Source organism: Lissotriton vulgaris, chromosome 7, assembly GCF_964263255.1.
Source record: "Lissotriton vulgaris chromosome 7, aLisVul1.2, whole genome shotgun sequence".
In the NCBI taxonomy this organism is placed as follows: domain Eukaryota; kingdom Metazoa; phylum Chordata; class Amphibia; order Caudata; family Salamandridae; genus Lissotriton; species Lissotriton vulgaris.
Genome location: NC_141695.1, coordinates 723,173,824 through 723,190,586, shown reverse-complemented (window position 1 = coordinate 723,190,586; position 16,763 = coordinate 723,173,824). Strand labels below are relative to the sequence as shown.

Sequence of the window (16,763 nt, the reverse complement as noted above, 5' to 3'; positions counted from 1 at the left end):
TTTGGAAAGGTAGGTTATACCCCTTTTCCAGCATGGAAAGGACCTAGTGGTCTGGAATAATTGCCTTCCAGGCCTGTAGGAAATGGAGACACCCTTCCTCCCATTGACATAACGTGCTCCTTCACAGGTGAGCTAATGGTGTGTCCCTGGTGGATCGGGGAAAAAGGAATAGATTGATGGGATCTGCTTGGTATGTCCTTTCCCTCATCCTCTATGTGATGGACTAAAGGGTTCTGCTGCTCGCCAGGAACTTGGATTTTCTCTTTCTCTGAAAGTTTCTGCAAAGGTGTGTCGTTTCACAAAGGCACACAAAGAACCAGGCTAAGTTGGAAGACCTAGTGACCTGGCTGCTCCCCTGCCAGGTTTAAATTGTTCCAGGGCAGCAACTACTTTTTTGGCCAATGCTACATTATCTGTCGGAAGACAACCCATCAGTGTATTTTGTACGTCTGTGGACAACCAAGTGGCTCAAAGTCAGGTATGCCTTCTTAGGGGAATATGCCTCTTTGCACCGTGAGCAAATACCATGCAGTGGGTTACACCGCAGAAGTTGCATCGTCCGCGTTGTTGCCACGCATGGCTTTGCATCGCGGGTCGTTTCTGCGACTTGCACTAGATGGTGCGCTGGACTTAGGATTAGTATAAATTACTATTCCTACTCCAGTTAGTGCAGCAGCGGGGAATGTGTTGGATTTAAAATCCAGCACATTCCCTGCTGTTGTGCTCCATCTGGGGCAAGTCGTTGAAGAGACTTGCGATGTGGTTCCATGTGTGGTGGCAGCGCGGACGGTGTGACGTCTGCGTTGTAACCTATCCGCGTGGTATTACCCATGTGGAAACCGCTGTTTCCCTTCTTAGGGTGATGGACAATCTTATGGCCCTTGCTGCGCAGTCAGCAGTGTCAAGGCAGGCTTTTATAATATGCTTTGATACATCCTGCCTATCCATCACCCTCTCCATGAAGTGGCCCTTTCATTAGCCTGGGAGGTTGGGTGCAACTATAGCTGCCATATCACACAGAGCATACTTGTAGCAACTAAGCAGCCAAGCTCCCTATAGGGATCTGAGGATAGGAATTCATGCAGAGGACTTCTTTTCCAAAGCTTCCAGTTTTTTGGACTCACTATCTGATGGATGTGTAGGAAAATCTCCCAGGTTGACTCTGGAGGTGGAAGAGCTTTTACCCACTGAATATTCCATGGATATATGTTTAGTGGAAGGCTGGCTCTCCAGGGTCTGATCTGTATCAGCAAGAAATGGTTCTCTGGACTGCCAAAGAAGATAATAGCTTTGACAAAGACTCTAGGGATGTTTGGATGATAATTCACAGTAGATAATGGCAGCTCAAGAAGCTCTTGTGATGAAAAGAAGCCATCTCAGTCAGAGCAGGACATGGTGAGGGATCCATATCAATGTCTGGGGAGATATCCAGACCACTTGCCTCCTGAAGTGCCAGGGTATTGAATGATGGGTCGTTGTCATCATCATCATCATCATCATCATCATCGTCGTCTCTTTGGTGAAATTGATCATCTGAGTCCATTGCTGTTCCTCAGAAGGTCTTACCTCTTCTAGAAAATGAAAATCTTTTCTCCCGGACTGGTGTCTCTTAAATCCCAGTAGTGTCTGCTGCACATTTTTTTGAGACAGTTGTTGAGGATGCGGAGATTTTCGATCACGGTGCTAACTCCTCAAAATAAAGATGACCATTTTTTTTGCTGAAGTGGAAATAAACATAGCCCACAAGCAATTTAAATGAATAAGAATCATGCTCCAATAAAGGAATTGTGATTTATTGATGAGGGCAGCTTCTTTGGTTTGATCCTGACAGTTTGATTACAAACTGAAAAAAAATACTCTTGATTATTGTGAGGAGACATTTTTTTCGTGAAGTCTGGGACCGGTTGGCCATTAGAGACTGGGAGATACATCCCATTTGATGTCCACACGTAGATATTACGATTTTAAAGTTCCGGGATACTTTTAATTGAAAGCCTGAAGAAGGTGGTTTGGACCTGTTATTGCCACCGAAACGTATTGCTTCTTGGTCTTCGTTTATATTAGATTGGTGTACATTTATTGATGTTTTTGTATATTTTTTGTCAACTATAGTTTTGCATTGTGAATGAATTATTGATGCTGATTTGATAAAATTGCTGTGTATTCTGTCCCAAATCTTTTTGATGTATATTGTATAAAACTTCTAATCATGAAATCATTTATAACAAATGAAGTTTATTAACTCCTTTTTGCTTACTAAATATATTTTTAATATATATTTTTTTAACGTTTTGCATTCACCTGGTGAATAAAGCATTCATATATTTGATTCTTTGGCTACTGTTAGAGTTTTAATGTGAATAGGGTTGAGTGAGAAGTGACTGATCAAGTAAGCTATTGTGGTTTCCTAAAAGGAGATTTTCTTCGACATGGTGTCAGTTTGATGTCCTGTCCCTCTGGAGTCAAGCTAGCCGGGCTGATGAGAGGTGTTACCTTGAAACCGGTCCGGTCCTCGGATGCTTGATTCCGTTCTGGGAAGGACATGGCTTTTGTAGTTCGGACTGGACTGTTCCCATGGGGCACAGGGTCAGAGCTGATTTGCATATCGCCATTGTCTAACCCAGGGTGGTGTGGAGTGCAAAAAAACGATGGATTTGGGCCCAGATCTTTGGACTGGGGTGAATGTGTGACATTGATCCACATTCTGTCCATCACCTGTTTTGTTTGCAATTGCCGCCATAAGTGCGCTGGGGATGCTCAGACGTGGGTCCCAGGCACTCCACACCACTGGAGTCAAGCTAGCCGGGCTGATGAGAGGTGTTACCTTGAAACCGGTCCGGTCCTCGGATGCTTGATTCCGTTCTGGGAAGGACATGGCTTTTGTAGTTCGGACTGGACTGTTCCCATGGGGCACAGGGTCAGAGCTGATTTGCATATCGCCATTGTCTAACCCAGGGTGGTGTGGAGTGCAAAAAAACGATGGATTTGGGCCCAGATCTTTGGACTGGGGTGAATGTGTGACATTGATCCACATTCTGTCCCTCACCTGTTTTGTTTGCAATTGCCGCCTTTGGTGAGTAGGACCACTCTCTATCTTTTGGAGTTCCGACACTGATCACAGCATCATTCTCGGTGCTAGGATCAAATGCACTTGAGGTGGAGAGTCTATTGCTGTGTTTAAGTCAATGCTGGGCCGGCTCTCAGCACAAGCCTGAGTGTGATCGGGACCGACGTCAGGTGAGTTAGGGCCTTGAATTGAGATGGCGCTGGGAAGAACCCATAAGGCTCTAAAGACAGTTGTGGCACCAGACCAAAAGTCCCACTGACCTATCCCAGAGGCAGTCAGGTGCACCAGAAGGCATGGCCACTGTCCTAAAAAAACAGTGCCCGCATTAGCCGTCCTACGAGAATCATCACTTTCGCTATTGTGGGCCGCTGCAGCTGAAGAGTTGTGCCGCTGAGTGCCCGCACTAGTCACCACTTCAAGGATCTTGTTACAACCTGTGTGTGCCGCTGGGCGCCCGCCTTTAAGCCTCGTCCCAGGATTATCATGAGTGCACGCCGTGGACCGCTACAGCCGGGATCTGTGGCCGCTGCAAGTATGCCTGTCATCATTGCAACTTCCTAGTGAGGCTGTGTGCCATGCCCCTTTATATCTCAGGTACATTGTTCATCACCGGGTCGCGTGGACCCCGGCCTCGAACTAAGTTTGTTCCACACGTTTTTTGAGTGCCTTTATTGCTTTTGAAGTGAATCTGTGATTATGTGCATTGTGGTTCCTTGAGGGCTATTTAGCCTCGTGTTCAGTCTATATAAAGATAAGGCGTTTGAGCCCCTGTGAGAAGGCCAGTTGGCCAGGGGGACTGTTCGGTTTATAGGGTGCCAGGCCATACGGTGATTTATGTTGTGCTAGGAAATGTGATGCATGTATTATGATTTACGCACCCTGATTTATGCCTCTAATATGGTATAATGTTATGAGGTTGTGCATACTGTGTTTATGTTTAAGTTATTTCATACTGTGAATTATACCCCTAATGCGAGTTATGCTGGTGAGTTTGGCGCAGAATGTATTTCACGCCTAAATGTGTTGCCTTCAAACTGGAAGCAAAAAGATTCCTCATGAATAAGTTCTTACCTTAACAAGAGAACGACTATCAGCTCTAATCGCATCTGACATATTACAGTATTGGTTGTCAATCTTGTATTTTACTATTGTATTTGCTCCCCTTTTGTCATTTTGTTTCATTGACTAGGCCATTCTTCGCTTACCCCAGGTTCATATATGGTCCTTTATGTGTGCACTATTTGATTCAATGCCTATGTATATTCCCTATTTGACTCATGTACTGATCTGTTACCTTCATTTCCCTCAAACTGTAAAGCGCTCTGATATCCTTTGGGATCAAGTTTGCGCTATATAAAACTTTAGAAATAAAATAAAAAATCATATACATACTGCTTTCCATTCTCATGAACACTGTGGAAGATGGGCCTGTGGTGTTGTGTCAGACACAGGTGGCTGTCCAGCCCCTGCACAAGAGGGCTTAGTTAGTGCCTCTGTGCAGCCACAATGAAGATGGCCTTGCATGGATCTTTGTCAGCCCATGCAGTAGAGACTGAGGTACAGACCATGCGAACAACCGGATGGTGGCTGCTGGATCAGGGAGCGATTCCTTGTGGAGCTAATGAGAGTAAGTAGGCTGCACAGCAGTGTGTTGCAAATGGGTGGGGAGGGATTGGGGGTACCACCAGTACGAAGACGAGGGCCCCAACGAGTGAATAGGGTGAACAGGTCTGGTCCAGGCAAAAAAAAACAAATGGCAGCAGAGCACACCAGCAGGTTTGCATAGAGTGTGAAACAACTTGAGAGCCCAGAGTAGGCAGGGCCAGTTCCAGATGGGAAGGAGTATCACATGCACAGGTGCTTGGGGCTATGATTAGGAAGTGTGCGTAAAAAAAACACTTTTATATTGGAAAATAATACTTAGCTTAGGTTTGTTTTAATTAGCCTAACCAGTTTGCCCTAAGCAACTGTTTTGAAAGTGCATGTTTATTTGTTGTACACGAGCTATGTTTCAATTTCTTTCAGAAAATCATCAAAATTAAGCTTGAAGTCATTGTCTCTATCTCGATATTCCAAAGTAACATTGTCCTAGCTATCTCGGCTGCAACAAAGTGTTTTGTGACACTACAAGATTATGAGCTAAACATTCATTGCCATCTCTATATTATGAATGTACAGAATCGGTTCTTTTTTTTTCACTTGTTTTTGAATTATTAAAACATACTATTAATTCTGTGCAACGTCATACTTCTATATGTCAATAAAAATTATATGCAAGTAGATGTTGTTTTGAAATTATTAACGTGATTATTGCTGTGCATGTAACATTTTAGTGCTGCCTCTTTCCATAATGTCATGCCATGAAAATTGTATGTTTACATTTTCTGTAAAATTATAAAAGACTTGCTATTTGTAAAACATATGGAAATATTTAAAGTTCTACACATGGATTGATGCTGCTGTTTTTTTTGACTCCGAGTGCACTGAGACCTGCTAACCAGACCTCAGTGCCTGTGTCCTTACCCATAAACAGGTATGTCGAATTGGGTCATACCTAATTGGCTAAGCCAACTTGCCTGTAAGTCCCTGGTAAAAGGTACCCTGGTTTCCCAAGGAATCTAAGTTAGTGGTCCCCCAGGGATTGCTGTACTGTTTGTGCCACCCTGGATGTGACACGAATATAACAAAACTCTCAGATCACCATTTGCAGGCTGGAAGAGCATTTAAACTGCTAGCCCGACTTCACCATTTAAAGTAATAGCAACGCTGGACTTCCCTCTGGTATATGTGTAAGTCACTCCTAGGGCAGGGTGCAACATATCTCACCGGGAAAACGTGTATTTTCATATATTCTGATAGTAAAAAACACATAACAGTTTTTACTGTGGAAAGGCTTGGTCGCCCAATTGGTGAGTATACAGTTACACACTGACCCTTCAGCTGTGCTAACTCTGGAAGGGTGGCGACCAAAGTGGGTTATATAACAAGTTGCAGACCTGCCAACTTGAGAACTAAATCAGAAGTGTGGGGAGGGAGCATGGCCTTGGATGGGGGCGGCTTTATGCCGAGAACTTCCAGAGAGGGACCTCTGCTCCTGTCCTCTGATGCTTTGACCTTTCTTTCCACAAAACAAAATGAGAACAAAAAGGTTGTTGAGGCTGCTGGTGATATCCTGGGGTGTTTTTACACCCTTTAATGGACATCGCCTGCTTGAAGCCACAAAAGACGAATTGGAAATTCACTCTCTGTGGTGATTTCCAGCTCGCCTTGCCTGCCACCATGTGACTTTGGCTCCTCACCGGGTGACTATGTAAAGGGATCAGAAATCATGTGACACACAGTGGCACCGTGTGAGTTGGCAGATCTGAAGTTGCAATGTGTATTTTTACAAAATTGTCACTTTGTTACCTTCAGCCCCATTTGCCCATACCGGTTGCACATGGGGTTCTGAAGCTGAGACAGCTTTCTGCCATCTAGTTAGACTTACTAACGATTCCCAGGAAAGGATACAATATTGGCTTGCTCTAGGAGGAGTTGTCACCTCCCTCCTGCAGGAAGCCACATGGCTGTTGGCCCAAAATTCGAGCTTTAAAGGAGAAGCCACCTTTGAAGGGCAAATGGGTAACACTTGGGGGAGGGGCCACTCCATAATTCAGTCAGACAGGCTGGCACTAGGGACAACAGGGGGAACCAGTTGCCAAACTGGTTTCTAGGGGCGTGTAGCTCCCTTGGTAGCCAGAATGGTGGGCAGAAAGGTGCATCCTAGTGTTCCCAGATGCTACACTTTGCAGGAAGTGGTCATCAGGTGGGAGAGAATCTGGTAGCCTATTGACTACCAACTGCATCCTGCCCTGAGTAGTTGCACCCCTCGCACCCTGAACGCAGAGCTTGACTGGACTGGAAGAAGGACAGAGGGAGGACTATCCTGTGACATTGTGGAACTGGTAAAGAGAGGCTGCACTGTTGTGGTCTGCACTTGTTGCACCTGTGGGCTAGCAAAGGAGAGGGACTGTGCCTTCATTGTCCTGCTCAAGGAGAAGTAGTCTCCAGAGCCCAGCCAAATCAAAGAGCCTACAAACAACTGCTGACTGGCCTACTGTTCTCAGCACAGGGACACTATAGCTGAAGAAGCCTGCTGGGTCCAAGTTGGTAGCCCAAAGTCTTCAACCCACCACCAACTACAGCCGTGCAGAACTAGGGACCAGGATCCAATGCACAACGTTGCACCCAAGTTTGCTGACCCCAGGGGTGTTGTCGGAGTGCAGCTAAGACCCCCAGAGGACAAGTAATCGACCCAGGAAGGCTTGACCACTGACAGTGATACTGGGTGACTGGTAGTTCAGTGACGACTGGACTTCTGCCAGTACCTAGAGGACTTCAAGGGACATCAACATTGTGACCCTCATCCCCTTTGAAGACCGAGGAGTAGTCACAGCAAAACCCCTGTCACAACATTACATTCCTGCATCCTTGAGCATCTTCAGTATCCTTCATCACTTGCATCAAGACCCTTCTAAAGGAAAGCCCTGCAAAAGATAAAAGCGCTGGTAACTGCCTGAAGACTGCTTCACCTGCTGAGATAACTGTTTCTGAGGACCTTGCTTGGCCCCCTGAATGGCTCACAACTGGAGTTGGTCACCTACATTACAACTATCCCAAACGTTTTTGTGAAAAAGTTTTTATTAAGTGTGAAATTGGTTCAATTTACAAATGCTTGTTTGCATTTGATGAAATGCTTTGATTTACTATACCTTGTAAGTTCTACATCTCTGGAATCCTTCAATGGATTTTTTTCAATGTGGTTTTTAAAAATACAGTCTATTTTTATAAGTTGGTGTCAATTGCCTTGTTGACTCTTCAATTGTTCTGGTGCTGTTTAAAAGCTTCACACTTGCTCCTTTGAGTAAGCCTTGCTGCTCAAAGCCACAGCTACCTATGGTTGAGCTGAAGGTCTGACAAAAAAAAAGAAGGGTCCTAAAGAGGTACATAAGTGTATTACATGGTGAGGTGGCACAGCCACATCATATAATAAACCCCATTTCCTCACAGAGAGGGAGCCTCAAGTGCCCACCAACATAGAACATGGACAGATGCATTCGCGGTTTACGCCATTATTTGCTGTGAGAAAATGCTTTGAGATGTATTCAACTTCAACTTCAAATAATCTTTATTTCGGTCATAGACCATAAAAGATACAAAAATACAATCGATATAAAACCTCATTATGACAACATTCATCAACATTAAAAAGAAATACTCAATTGGATATCATAAAAGCTAAAAACGTAGTTAAAAATGAAGTACAAAAGTTAAAAGGGTTAAAAAGAGGTACAACAAGGACAGATACTGACCAAGCGAGACGCAGGTATCACACCTCAAGATGGACTAGAGGTAACAGTTTCACCGGTAGACATTATTAATAAATGACCAGCGCTTGCGCCACATGGCGAGCAAGAAAAGGGAGACTGAAAATACAACAGACGGAGAAGTGTCACATTTCAGGATTCTAAATGTCTGATGATAATGTTTGAACCCCAAATTTCTACACAGTTGGATGAGCCAACGCTGCCTATTAAGCTTGTAACATGGGCAGAAGAAGAAGACATGGGGCTTGGTCTCCTCCTGTACACTACACACTGGACATTCTAGGAGCTTAGATTGGGACCATTTATGAGAGAAACCCCTAAGTGGTAGTGTACCATGTCTGAATTGTACATAGAATTTCCTCGCTACACTGGGTAAAATCATGTCCAAAAAGGGCTCCAATTTATACTCCTCTTTGATACTGAGAAACTCCATGGTTAAAGAACCCAGCGTAGAGTTACTAAGAATATCCGCCATCTGATGGTTACGATGGAGTTTCACCAGGCCAGCACGTGCCATCTCTGCATAGGCAACTTCAGGGTTGCTCTAGAGCTCTAAATTACCCAGACTCTTGCTCTCATTTTTTATGTAAGCAAACCACTGGAGTTTTTCTACTCCAGGTAGACCCATAAGTTCTTTAACTTCAGATCTAAAGTGCTTCAATTCTGGGGTAACCCACAATCTGCGCCAATATGTTAGTGGACTTAAACCAATTTTTTCATCTATTGGTCTGATTCCTAAATCCATTCTCAAGGGAATAAGGGGAGTGCTGGCTGGCAGAGCCAATAAAGATCTTAAGAAACAATTTTCTGCCTTGAGAATATATTCAGTTGAAGAGTGCCCCCACAGTTCCGCCCCATAAATTATAGCTCCCCTAGCTTGCGCTTTGTAGATTTCAAGAATGGAGGCAACTGGTTTAGAGGTGGATTCCCTGTTTAGTTTTAGAACACCCCCGAGGTCTGCGCCAGCCTGAGTTTGGCCTTAGCAATCTGGGGAACCCACTCCATATTATTTGTGAGGGTGACGCCCAAATATTCGAATACCGTTACCCTTTCCAGAGTGATGCCGTTTAAAGAAGGATTGGGACGGGTGGTCTTAGGTGGATTACAGACTATATACTTTGTCTTTTGTGTATTAATTTCCAGCCCCCTTTTCTTACAGAAACTGGAAAAGCTGTCTAGGGCACGCTGTATTTCCATTGGGGATTTCGACAATTAAAGGGTGTCATCGGCAAACATCAATGCCACTACCTGTTCGTCTCTTATTTTTGGGGCATCAATGTCTTTGACCCCGTAAGGTGGACAATTAAGGCATTAATGAAAAGGCAGAAAATGATGGGGGCCAGAACACATCCCTGTCTGACTCCACTATTAACCGAAAACCTAGGTGTCAAAACATCCCTTTTGCCACTCCTGACTTGTGCGAAGTTATTTAAGTACAGTCTTTTGATAATATCAAGGAGGTAGGTAGGGATCCCCATATCCTCCAATAACACCCACAGGAGTTCCCGAGGTACCAGATCGAACGCCCTCTTAAGGTCAACAAAAATCAAGTAGAGGCTGCCACCCTCTACTTTGACCGTTTTCCAATACAAAAGTTGTAATCTAAGAAGTTGGTATACGGTGGATGTTTTTTCCCTAAATCTGGCTAGGTATGGGCTCAATATCTCATGTTCCTCCATCCATGTCTGAAGCCAGTTGAGGATAATCCGCGCAAAGAGTTTTTGACTAACGTCGATCAAACTGATCGGGCGGTAATTTGCGGGGATTAATGGAGGGACCTTTTTAAACACTGGTACAATCTCGGCCCCCAGCCAGGATTCTGGTATAGGGGAACCCTGGAGTATGGCATTAAACATCAAGTAAAAGTATGGAATCCATACTACTGGTTGATCCCTAAAGAGATCCCCGGGAATTTTATCAAGGCCCGGTGCTTTGCCCGCCAGGAGTCTCTTGATCGCACCCTCCACCTCCAATAGTGTTATCATTATACCTACATCAGTTTCCATTCTGGGCAATGTGGGAGCATGCACAGGGCTGTATAAGAGACCGATGTGTTCTACATGGGAGGTAGTCGGCACCATAAGAATAACCGTTTCAGTTGAATACAGCAGCCGGAAATGTTCGATCCACTTCTCGGGCGCAATATTCAGCTCGTCTGCCACTTGACCTTATCCACATCCTGTTCTCATTATTGTCCAGAATTCCCGCATAGTCCTATTCCCCAGAGCACTTTTTATACTGTCCCATTTGGAGTTTTTCCATTGCTGTTTAGCCTCTAAAATAGCCTGCTTACACTCCTGCCTCCTAAACGTAATTTGGATCCTGTCATGTGCTTTGATTGACTCGATTAATAAGGACATTGCCTTTTTACACTTGTGGTTGAACCACGATTGGGTCTTCTGATTCAGCCTGGGTTTGGTCACTATTGGGTTAAGTAAATCTGCTAGGTCAGCCACCAGTCCTGTGTGTAGTTTATATATTTTATCCATCATAATTTCCTGTCCAAGCTCAATAAAAGCACTTATTTCCACAAAAAAACTTATGGACAATTGAGTATAAAACACTAATTTTATCTGGGGATTGTTTTATCAATGGCCATTTAAGCCTTCTTCTGTCATTAGAAAGAATCAAAACACTTTCCTTCCTAGTTTTTTCCCCTGGGGCGATGCCTGTCTCAGGAAGTCTTAAGTTAAGGGCCAGGGCATTATGGTCACTGTCGTGACGTAAAAGAACCTCAACATCAGTGACCCAAGACCATGTCCTTGTCTCTACCAAGATATAATCTAACCTGCAGGACTGACCAACACGATTAAACGTGGTATTCCCATCCCGATCTAAGTGGGCACGTCCATTACAGGCTCTCAAAGAATGGGCCATAGTTATAGAATTTATTTGGAGAGCCAGTGGTGACCAAACCATAATAGGAGCAATCTGAAGCTCAGGGATTGACCACTGCTCATCTTCTTCTCTAGTAAGTGGGTTTTCAATGCCAGGTAAAGGCTCATATTGACAGTTAAAATCCCCCGCAATAAACAGTCTACTCTCTCCCGAGACAGTGGAAATAAGGGTGTCCAGCAAAGCCAAAGTGGGGGATTCTTTCCCCAGCCTAACCAGGCGAGAATAGACATTAATAAAAGTCACCCTTAGATTAGACGGGAATTTGTGTGTGGCACATTGGAGATCTATAGTTGAAGTATTTAATTGTGTCACCGAGCAGCACAAATGGGATGCTACCAATATCAGTAATCCCCCATAAGGTCTGCCCCTTTCTCCTATAGATGCCGTATTGTTATAGGACGCAAAACCCAACCTTGCTATCTCTTCCCTGGCCAATGTCTCCTGGAGTAGGCAGACATCAAACTGGTCTATAAATAGCCCCCAGTCAGGTCAGGCTAAATTATTAGATAGGCCTGCCACATTCCATGACAAAACTTTGAGATTATTCTCCGGGGTTGACTCCCCACCCCCCCCCCCCCCCCGGAAGGTCAGGGTGCACAGAGACTAGGGTGGCACGGAAAATAGTACTATTTCCTCCACAGACACTAGTAGATTATTTCTCAGTGTGTACCCCTATGAATTTATAGACAACATTTGAGGGGGGGTCCATCCGTTTTAGATGATTCATCGGACTTCTTACAAAGAGGAATGTCCCGGTTTTGTATAGCCAAACCCCCCCCCGCTACTGACTATAAGATGTTGGTGGACCTGACTTGGATAGTGTGATACAACAGGGGCCCATAATCCAGATTTATCATGTTTAAAAACTTCAGGCCCTCCCAGTCAATCTACATCCTCCCGCAGCCCAAACCGATTTGAGACCGGGATATTAAAGGATGAAGAGTAGTGTGGATGGATTGTAGGGGTTTTATAGGATTGCATTCGCCATCTGCCACAGTCCATAGCAGTATAGGCTTCACTCATGCTTCGGGGGGAGGGATAGAAAAAATCCAACAAAAACACTCTGATGGCTGTTTGTTGTTCCGAGGGGTAAGAATTTTGGGATACTAATCTGCATACAACCTCTGGGTGCTTAAAATTAACAATCACACAGCCCCTTGGTATTGTTTTTTTTTGTAGGACCCACCCAAGCCACTCTCCGTATCTCTCAGTATCACTATCACTCTTCGTATCACTCTTCACTCTTCATCACTCTTCACTCTTCATCACTCTTCAGTATCAGTATCACTCTTCGTACTCTCAGGATCTAACCAGCCCTATTATAAGGGAATTGTTTGTGTGTGGCCATCCAAAACAAGATCTTATTTCTCAGGTCTGGCTGTGATTCCTTCTGTCCATGCTTGAGTTCTGGAATTCCAGCCAAGACAATCACATATGGTACTGCAGCTGGAGGTAGGTTGATGGTTGGGAGGGGCAGTGTCTGAGTTTCTCTTAATGAGAGGCCACCACCTCCATACCCTTCAGTCGGTGTATTGGCCTCTACAGCATTGCTAATTGAGTTTGCCCCTGTACGCTGATTTTGCATTGGGGCCTCCCTCCCTGGGTGCGGATTAGGTTCTATCAGACCCTGGTGTCCTAATTGAGATTGCCCATCTAGTACAGAAATACTCTTTTCTAAAGCTTTGATATTGGTTACTGGCTTACTACAGGTAGCTTGGTCTAGGGACAGAGTGGCTTCTGTATTTAGTTGAATTGGCCGAGTTTCGGGTAAGTTCTGAATATTCTCGGGCCTTGTTTTTTATTTTTTGACACAAAGGTGCTATGCTAGGATTGGGATTTTGCTGGAAAATTATCTGTGCTTTACCCACACTAGCTGCTAACTTTTGAATGTGGTCAAGAATAGGAGCAACCTCTTCCTTCCCAATGATTCTGCATTGGGTAAGAAGATCTGATAGGAAAATTTGGGCCCAAGATGGATAAGGAGTGGGTGGTAAGGAAGCATGGTTATTACCCATGGGGTTTTCTGTGCTGGATCTATTTGTTATACCTTTCGCATTCTCCCCCTCCTGCTTTTTTCCCTTAAAACTCCTACAATTCCCCTGCTTTCTTTTTCTGACTTTCCTAGGCATGACAGCATTACCCTCTACACTGACTTTTGTACTAGGTACAAGGGTTGACAGAGAATCAGGTGAGGGGGCATTTCCGTGAACAGAGGATTCCGGGGAATTCACAATATTTGCTAAAGTCGGTGATACCAGGGAAGAAAAGTCAGGGGCAATGGAAAATCGTCTTTCAGTAAGTTCAGTTTCCGAGGTAACTACCCCAATCGCCTTCTGCAGCATTAAGTCAATACCTGTAGGCAAAGTTGGGGAAGGACTATTTGGCTGTGCGCGAGGCTATTTTATTGCACATGCATGTTTCCCCTGGATACGAGCGGGGTCATATGTTGAAGGCATCTTATATAGTTACCTTGATCCCCGGGATACAGACCAAAAGGGAATGGCCCAGCCCGGCCACCTCCGGGCAGTGACGGGCAAGGACGGGCACACCCTTGGCCCGGGCTTGGCCCGGGGGCGCCCACACGCATCCCGCACAGCGGGGGAGCTGCGCTGAAGTTATGGGCCTCTGGCGCCTTCCTCTGACGCCCTCCGGTCGCGCCGCTCAATGGCTGCTGGGGGATGAAGTTTCCCAAAGCAGAGCGGCACACTGTTGCGAGGGCGCCAACGTCTACCAGCGAGGGGGCAGTGTCCCAAGGTGCCCAGTGAAAGCGACAACAGTGGCAGAAGGAGAGCCGTTCTCCTCACGGCTGAGTAAGTAATATTTTATTTTATTTATTTATTTATGGTATTTATAGAGCGCTCTGTAACCCTGCGGGCACCCTGGCGCTTGGTTATATGGCTACCGCTTTATGGGGGGCAGGAGCATGGACAGGAGAAAGGGGCAGAAAGAATTTATTTATGGTGACGAGTTTTGGGAGAGTTTTTTGGAAAAAGCCAAGTTTTTACTTTTTTCCGAAAGGTCAAAAGGTCATTGATTTTTCTGATGTCGATGGGGAGGTTGTTCCAAAGATGGGCTGCAGCAATGCTGAAAGCTCGTCCCCCGCAGGTTGCTTTCTTGATCCTAGGGACACTAATGAAGTGTAGGGATGAGGATCGAATAAAGTGCTGGTGCTGATTTGTGGCGTCCCCCGCTTGGCTGTTCTCGTCTCCTCAATTATCCCAGCTGCTTGCTGCCACTGCCAATACAGCACGCCAAAAAACAAGCGTATTCTACCAGAGAGAGCCTCCCCTCGGCATGTCTACACTTAAAGTATATTACAACTGCCTTCCCAGCTGCACCCAGTAACTTTGAGGTTCGTGTCTTTTCTTTTATTTTCTCATCCTTCTCGAGTCTTTGTCCACAATCAAAAGAGGGCAAGGAAACACAACCTGGCCACTCTCGAGCTTTCGCCAACCAATCTGCTCCTAGTTACCCAGGGCACAAGTCATAAAAAAATGAAGTGGGGGGACGCTGTCACCGGAAGTGACGTCACGACTGGAAGTGATGTCATGAAATGTGGCGAGCTCCTCGTCCCAGAGAGGCCAAAGAGTGAAGTCCAGCTGTTTGGCAGGGGGGATGGCGTCCCCCGCTAAAATAAGTGGGGGGACGCCGTCCACCCACGTGGTACCCCGACTCGAGCCCTATAGTTACCACTGCTGCTACAACCTTAACACGCCAGCCGGCGAGTGATTCCTCTCATGTTACATGCAGCTCCTTGCAGCCGCTGCCACTTCAGGCATTACCGATTCCACTCACCTGCCGATTCCTCCAGCGGCACAGGTGCGCCCAGCAGGTGAGTAAACTTTGCCTCACCGCAAGGAGCCTTCCAGCGGCGTATCTACAACTGCTGCATTTACTTTCCAGACTGTCTCTCTGCTTTCAGGTAATTTTCAGGTATATGTTTTCAATTTCAAGCCCATTGCCACCTGAAAGCTGCTCCAAGTTCTAACCCAAAGTCCATAAAAAATTAAGGGCGGTTGGACGCTGCCGGGAACCTCTCAGACACGCTTCCTCATCACCAGCCTCCTCGTCTAGTTTCAGCTGAACTTACCCATGAAGCAGCTGTCATGGTCACGAACGAGAAGCCTGCAAGAAAACATTTTTACTTCAAAGAGACTGGAGCTGTTTCTGCCATTCCTGACATTGCATTCAGTTCTCCTGTATTCGTTTACGACTGGAGCAGCACCATGAGGGTGCAGATTGATCTAGGGAAGACTCGTTGAGGATCTTGGGCTGATGGAGGTCCAGGCGTGCATGGAACTATGTCATTACCGGTGGAACTCTGGAAGATATAAAGTGGCATTATTTTTGTCAGGTAGAATGAATGACTGAAACGCAGAGGAGGCATGGATTTGAGGCCTCTCCATGTGAAGGGGAGCATGTGAAAAGGCGGTTTTATGTCCAAGGACTGGGTTTAGATGAGGAACTTGCAGCAGTGTTCTGGGATGGAATGTGTGCCTTTATTAGAGCCAATTTGCTATTGACTGTGAGCTAGGAGAGGACTCATGGGATTCTAATACACCTTTGGGAAAATAATCTTGTCGAGCAGATTGTTTTGGTGCTGCTGAAAAGGGACATGAAGGTGATTCAGGACACATGGGAGTGCCTCTGGACCCAGGCTCTGCCTAGAAAGATGGGGATGAGAGCAAATAAGACAGAGGACATCAACAATGGCAAGCAAAGAGGTGAATTTGGAAGTGGCTGCTTTTGAAAGACTACCAGCATCCGGATAGGGAGTAATGTAATATTGGGTCCAAATGGCATATGGTTTTCAGACAGGCTAGTGTTCACTACAGAAAAGTACAGTAGTAGTGATATAGAATAGTGATATTCTAAAACGTTGCAGCTCTCAGTGTCATCTAAAAATATTTGAAGGTCCTAGACAAGACATACTTTTTCTCTATTAATTCAAACCCCATTATGACAAACAATAGTAATTAATGCATGAGAGCCTGAGATTGAGAACTAGGCAGAGGTTATGGAGAAAGTTCATTTTCCCAGGGGCCCTTTTGAAGATGGGGTCCCTATGTAAATGTCCACTTTGCCCATGACTTAAAACATCTATAGCAGCTCTAACTGGTAAAGAAATCATTTAGAAAATAGCTTGAGGGTTAGACTATTGCATAGTTTGCAGAATTATGGTTTGGGTTGGCAAATGACCAAAGTTGTCATATGGAAATTTAGCAAAGAAGGACAAGGCATGCTTTTTCTTCCCCAGTCTATTAAAAGGTCGCTTGAAGTGCTTAAAGGTATACCATCCATCGAGACAGAGTCACTCCTCCTGGGATGAGCTCACCCCCGCTTTATCATCATTGCAGCCAAGCATCACTGTCTTTGGTGGCAGGAAAGCAGATGGGTTCAGGGCAGATGCTTGGGCTAGAGAGAGAGCTTCA

At 45.3% G+C, this 16,763-nt stretch overlaps 1 protein-coding gene across 1 annotated transcript in view; it reads left to right on the top strand.

Annotated features, from left to right (window-relative positions):
• The window catches only part of LOC147702335 (cilia- and flagella-associated protein 337-like), a 1,229,420-nt gene that overhangs the window by 565,862 nt on the left and 646,795 nt on the right, over positions 1 to 16,763 (top strand). The window lies entirely within an intron of this gene.